This window comes from Canis lupus, chromosome 8, assembly GCF_011100685.1.
Source record: "Canis lupus familiaris isolate Mischka breed German Shepherd chromosome 8, alternate assembly UU_Cfam_GSD_1.0, whole genome shotgun sequence".
In the NCBI taxonomy this organism is placed as follows: domain Eukaryota; kingdom Metazoa; phylum Chordata; class Mammalia; order Carnivora; family Canidae; genus Canis; species Canis lupus.
This window is the reverse complement of record NC_049229.1, coordinates 61,829,623-61,836,381: the sequence shown is the minus strand read 5'-3', so window position 1 is coordinate 61,836,381 and position 6,759 is coordinate 61,829,623. Positions and strand designations below refer to the sequence as shown.

General features: G+C 51.3%; 1 long non-coding RNA gene across 4 annotated transcripts in view; it reads right to left on the bottom strand.

The window, feature by feature from the left end:
- Positions 1-1,042: 1,042 nt before the first annotated feature.
- The window catches only part of LOC106559133, a 30,426-nt gene continuing 24,709 nt past the window's right edge, over positions 1,043-6,759 (bottom strand). For 2 of the 4 annotated variants that reach the window (XR_005363693.1, XR_005363691.1), the window contains 4 exons: positions 5,938-6,067; positions 4,509-4,647; positions 2,892-3,119; positions 1,043-2,330 (listed from right to left, as the gene is read on the bottom strand). This is a non-coding gene — a long non-coding RNA (uncharacterized LOC106559133). The remainder of the gene's footprint in view (positions 2,331-2,891; positions 3,120-4,508; positions 4,648-5,937; positions 6,068-6,759) is intronic. The other 2 variants (XR_005363694.1, XR_005363692.1) reach the window with 2 other exon arrangements.

Here is a 6,759-nt window from a genome sequence, read left to right as displayed (position 1 = left end):
GCCCTCCTGTGCTGTCTGCTGACCTTGAATCCGGGCCTGGACACCGGCTCTCCGTGGACCCATGGGGAGGGTCACTGGGTCACTCATGTTCCCCGAGGCATAGTTTTCTCATCTTCAAATGGGCAGAACAAGGTCACTGCAGAGATTCAGAGTATGTGGAAAACGAGCAGGAGTGTACATGCTCTGATCGTCCCCCCAGGTCCCCCCACCCCGGGGTGTTTATAATTACTCAGGCCAGAGCCAAGCCTCCCCTCCCCACCCCGTACCCCCAGTGGGTCCATTCCCCAAGGTCATGGTGGGAAGGAGAATCCCAGACTGAGCCTCAGCTCCACCCCCAGCCCTACTGCCCCTCGGCAGCACCCAGGAGGGTACAGCTGCTGGGAAGGCGGACCCCCTCAAGTCCCCCGGGGCTCCCCAATATGGAACCCCACCCTAGCAGTAACTAGGCCACCCTTCCTTTGTTAGCTACCCCTGCCCTGGACACAGGATCCCCCCTGTGTCTTCCTGCCCTGATCTGGATGGGGACTGGGGAGGTGGGCTGCCAACAGATGTAAACACATGCCAGGACCTGCCAGAGCAAATTTTTTTTTTTTTTTTAATTGCAGAGAGAGAGAAAAAAAAAAAAAACAAGCAGGGGGAGGGACAGAGGGAAAGAGATCATGATCCGGATCATGACCTGAGCCAAAGGCAGACCCTTAACACACTGAGCCTCCCAGGTACCCCACCTCCACCAGAAACTTTAAGTGATAGGTGGAGGTTTACATGAGACTGGTGGTCAGGGGACACCTCTGTGAGGTGGGGACACCGAGCCTCGGGAAGGGCCCCCCATGGAGAGATGCTGGAGCCTGGGCTTCTCTGCCTCAAAGAGGATTGTGTGCAGACTTCCCGGGAGCCAACCACAGCCAAGAAGCTTGGGGTTCTGTGCTTTGTGCTAGTGGCCGGGCTCCCCCAGCACGCAAAGGGGGCTGCCCATCCGACGGCTGGCAGCAAGGATCTGCCCATCTGACCACCTGAAGAGGAAAGAGCTTCTCTACGCTGAAAATACGGGGTCAGCTTTATTTCATTCAGCCAGGTTGTTCATAACACATACATATATACATATGGTTGTTCAAGATAACTGAGTTCCCTTTAATAAATATTTTTATTTCGTCCACAGTGGTCTTGAAAACAGTGATATTAAATAAGAAACCGGGTAAAACTCAGAGACAAGACTCTTCGGTACAGTGTTTTGAACTCTCTGGCTTTCAAGTGCGTGGAACTAGTTTACAGACTACGCCTCGTTTCGGTTAACATCGCGAACCTGGGCCGTCCCTGTCGACGCTGTGGGTACACACAGCCCCGTGGGGAAATGAAGCTAGTTCACCCACAACATTGTAAAAAATAAACGCATAAATGCGTAAATAAATAACAGCTTTTTCTTTTCTTTTATGACTGTAAAATACACGCCCCCTGTATTAATCTCCCGATCTGCTGCTGTAGCAAATTGCCACGGACGTAGTGGCTTAAAACAACACGTTTATTAGCTTAGAGTTCCAGAAATCAGACGTCGGAAATTAGGTCGCACAGGACAAAAATCAAGGTACCAGCAGGGCCACATTCCGTCTGGAATGGTTCCAGCTCCTGGGGGCAGCCCGTGTTCCTTGGTTCGCAGCCTCCTTACGTCTTCAACGCCAGCGGTGACTCACATCTCCTTCAACAACCTGCGCTCCTGCCTCCTCCTTTCACATGTAAGGACCTGTCATTGTCATCACCTCGATGATCCAGAAGATTCTCCCCATACCAAGATCCTTGGTTTAATCATATCTGTAAAGTCCCCTTTGCCCTGGAAGGTACCATGTGCAAGTTTCCAAAGATGAGGACGCCGACATCTCCGGGAGCTGTCCTTCTGCCAACCGTGCCCACCACGGTCAATCTCAGACGTATTAAGACCAAAGTCATTAAATTTCACCCTCTACTGTTTGTCCTCTCAGGCGTTTTGGCTGGCTGCCTTCCAGCACTTTCCTATGAGGGTATTTTATAACGAAGTGGAAATTTTACCACAGATAGTACTTATGGAGCTTGTCTCTTCATATCCGCTTGTCACTGAACTCAGTAGACAATTTAAAGACACCATAAACATCCATCACCCGATGGCCTGTAAGTGATTCAACCCGTCCCCATCGTCGGCCGCTGGAGTCATGGCATAGGCGTGTGGCACGCGGTGGAACGACTACTGCTGTAGCTCACGTCCCGAGCCCGCCCTGCGGCCCAGGCATTGATCTGAGCATCGCGCTCGGGTTAACGCCTCCAGTACTGACAACCCGAGGAGCTGGATACTCTTGGAACAGACACTGGGACAGGTGAGAAACGAGGGCTTCTTCAGAAGGTGAAGGACCTTGCCCCAGGTTGGGTGACGCTGTGATAGGATTCCAACCCAGGTCACCTGACTCCAGCATCCACACTCCAAGCCACTCACAAACTCACACGCCTCCCACCCCAGCACTTAGCACGGTCCCCCGGGAGGTAGACTTCTGGGGGGGAGGTGGGTTTGTACAGGAAGCACCCTGCACACTGTCTATGGGTTACCTCATTTAAACCCCCACAATTCTGGGATCCCTGGGTGACGCAGCGGTTTGGCGCCTGCCTTTGGCCCAGGGCGCGATCCTGGAGACCCGGAATCAAATCCCACATCGGGCTCCCGGTGCATGGAGCCTGCTTCTCCCTCTGCCTGTGTCTCTGCCTCTCTCTCTCTCTGTGACTATCATAAATAAATAAAATAAAATAAAAATTAAAAAAAAAACCCACAATTCTAGGAGCCGGTCTTTAAACCCACTGAAAGCCAGCTGGTGGGCCCAGCCTGCCCGCAGCCCTACACGGAGGCCCTTCGTCACCCGCCTGAGTGACGAGCTCACCTTGCCCGCTGAGCCCCCGGCAAACACATACACAGGCAGATGGTGCCATCGGCAAGCAGGTGCCAGAGCGGGTCCCCGGTCTGGGTCGGGTGGCATCCCAGCTCTGAAGCATCTCAGGCGCCAAGAAGCCCTCCCCGGACCAGGCTGGCGCAACCGGGTGCTGAAGGCGAGATTCAGAAGTCGGCCTCCCTTCTGGTCAGTTCAGGCAACAAAATCTTCCAAGGGCATCTGGACACAGAAGCAGGTGGAGTCTTTGGTCCTGGGCTCCTCCCGAGTTCTGGTCACCTCAGAGGTGCCCGTACACTGTTACCAGCCAATCCACACTAATCGTGGGGTCATTCACGCGTTACTGCCACTAATTTCACCATCTCCCAAGACGAGCACTTTTCATACCCCTTATACTAATTCGCACGCCCCCAAGCCCTCTGGACCTGATGGAAGGTAAGATAATGCTAAGCAGGTCATAGCTGCTGTCGGATCGAGGGCTTCTGGTTAGAGTCCTTCAGGTGCCAACCCACCAGCCTGGAGTGTGTCGTCCTGATTAGACTTCTTGAAATACTAAGTGAACATCTCTAGGTGTACATCAAAATTAACATATATGTATGTATATGCACTGAGCTTGCTGAAGTGTATTAAAGTGATTAAGCATAATAAGGGAAAGGAGGGGAACTGAGTGGGGGAAATTAGAGAAGGAGACCTACCACGAGAGACTTCTAATTCTGAGAAACAAAGGGTTTCGGAAGGGGAGGTGGGTGGGGGGATGGGGTGACTGAGGGACGGGCACTGAGGAGGGCACATGATGGGACGAGCACTGGGGGTCATACTCTATGTTGGCAAATTGAATTTAAATTTCAAAAATGTTTTAAGGGATCCCTGGGTGGCGCAGCGGTTTGGCGCCTGCCTTTGGCCCAGGGCGCGATCCTGGAGACCCGGGATCGAATCCCACGTCGGGCTCCCGGTGCATGGAGCCTGCTTCTCCCTCTGCCTATGTCTCTGCCTCTCTCTCTCTCTCACTGTGTGCCTATCATAAATAAATAAAATAAAATAAAATTGTAAAAAAAAAATGTTTTAAAAAAATAAAAAGATAAAAATAAAAAAGTAATTAAACATAATACAAAAGGAAGGTGCAGAGCTTGCCCTCATTTTATGGATGGGAAAACTGAGACAGTGATCAAGTGACTTGCCGGAGGGCACGACCTGGATTCCATACCGGATCCAACTGAATCACGGCCTCCCTCCCAGAGCCACCATCATTTTCAATGCCCTTGATGTGTATACATGAACTGCCCTACCCCTCGACTCTCCCACCTGTGAATGTGACTGTGTCTGCTCACCGTTGGGGGTTCTAGCTCCTAACTGACCACTCAGGGGTCGTCCGTAGCCAGAAGAGGCCCCGTGTCTGGCTTCCGCTAGCCTTTCAGTTGTATGGGTAGCCTGGGAGGCGTCCGGGGTTCCCAGCAGGGGAGAGTGGGCTCATCTACCCTTCAGCATCACTCATTCTTGACTCCCTACTTGGTACAGGTAACTAGGAAGTGGCAGGTGTCTGCATGGAGGTCCATGTTGTCCACAGAGAGACCTCATCGCCTGTGCATTACTGTGCATTTGACATAGACTCACCTCATCTACCAACAAGTACCTACTGGGCATTTACTCCAGGCCAGGACATCCTTCTGGTCCAGGGCCCTGAGGTCCTTTCCCTTCTGATGGCGGTGTGATCACAGATGAGTCACTTCCCTGTGGGCCTCAGTTTCTGTGTCTGTAAAAAGGGCAAGAAAGGGCTTCACTAAATGACCCCTGATCCTTAGTAGGAGCCCTTAAACATTACCAAGTTTAGGAGCTACTGGGACCTCTCCCAAAGGGTCAGTGGTAGGGTTGGGGATTAGTGAAGTGTCAGTGTTGAAATGTCAGGCACAGAAGACTCTCGAAGAAAAGTGAGGCTTCAAGAGTTTGAACAGTGTGGGCTGGACTCAGTGACACAGACCTAAAGAGCAGAGTTTGGAAAGGGGAAAAAGAGTGACATCACAGTGGAGAAACCCAGCCAGATACCACCTGAGCCACGTGATCTAGGCCAAGGTTGCCAGCAGTAAGTCATGTGGATGGCATGTACCCTGGGTGGGGTGGGATGGAATGGGATGGGATAAGACGAGATGGGATGAGATGGGATGGGATAGGGTGGGTGGGGTGGAGTGGGGTGGGGTGGGGTGGGTGGGATGGGTGGGATGGGATAGGATGGGACTGGATGGGATGAGATGGGGTGGGACTGGATGGGATGGGATGAGAAGGCACCTCACCTCTGGGGTCTGCTTCCCCCATACCCATAACCCCAGACTAGTCATGAGAAAACATCAAAAAAAACCCAGATTGAGGAACTTTCTGCAAAATATTTGACCCATGCTCCACGAAACTGTCAAGAGCCAGACAAACAAGGAAAGTCTGAGAAACTGACAGTAGCCAGAGGAGCCCATGGAGACATGACAACCAACTGTGGTGTGGGTCCCGGGGTGGGATCCTAGACCCAGTGTTATAGGTTAGTGATGTCTGAATAAAGTCTGAAATTTAACCAATACTCATGTAGCAGTGTTGGCTCTTTAGTGGCGACATATGGCAGGTAATATAAGGGGTTACTATTAGGGGAAACTGAGTGAAGGGTATGTGGGTATCCGTGTTATCTTTGCAACTTTTCGGCATAGCTAACATTATTCCAAAATTAAAAGTGTTTTTTTTTTTTTTTTTTTTTTTTTTAGAGAGATCTGGGCCAACGCGCACAGGAAAAGATGCTCCACATCATTAGTCATGAGGGAAATGCAAATCAAACCCACAAGGAGACACCACTTCCCACCCACTAGGGTGGCTATAATCGAAAAGACAGACAACACCAAGTGTTGGCTAGGCTGTGGAGAAATTGGAGCCCTTCTACACTGCTGGCGGGGCTGCAAGATGGTGCAGCCACTTTGGAAAGCAGTCTGGCAGTTTCCTTAAAACATTAAACATAGAATTTACCCAGGGATTCCCCTCCTAGGTATTTACCCTGAAGAAAAGGAATTACCCGTCCCCACGAAGACTTGCACAGGGGTGCTCAGAGCAGCTTGCCTCATGATGGCCCCAAAGTGGAAAGCGCTCAGACGGTCATCCGCACATGGATGGACAGACAAGGAGGGGCACAGCCCACAGCGGTTCTGGTGGCAAGAGAAAGGCAGGAGCTTTGGAGACGAAGGGCAACGAGGATGGATTTTGAAATAATGAGAATGCGTCAAAGAAGCCAAAAGAGAATGTACTGTGTGATTCCGTTTACAGAAAAGTCTAGAAAATGCAGACTCATCTATGGTGACGGAATGCAGACCGGTGGGGAGTGAGGGGCGGGCAGGGGGGGTCTCGGGGGGGAAAAGGAACTGGGGGATGATGGGCGTGTTCACTACCGCAGCTGCGGTGATGGCTTCATGGGTGTCAAAACATATCAAATTGTACGCTTTAAACATATGCAGTGTATTGAGTGTCGATTAAACCTCAAGAGAGCTGCTTTTTAAGAAAGTGAAGCCTGGGGCGCCCGCCTGGCTCAGTCAGTGGAGCATGTGACTCTCGATCTCAGAGTCGTGAGTTCAGGCCCCGCACTGGGTGTGCAGGTTACTTAAATAAGTAAATATGTAGATGTTAAATTAAATTAAATTTAAATTTAAATTTAAAATATGGGGGCTCCTGGGGGGCTCGGTCTGTTAAGCGTCTGTCTGCCTTCGGCTCCGGTCACAATCCGAGTGACCTGGGACCGAGCCCCTCACCGGGCTCCCTGCTCCACGGGGAGCCTGCTTCTCCCTCTCCCTTTGCCCTCCTCCCCACTGCTAACGCTCTCTCTTTAAAAATAAATAAACAAATA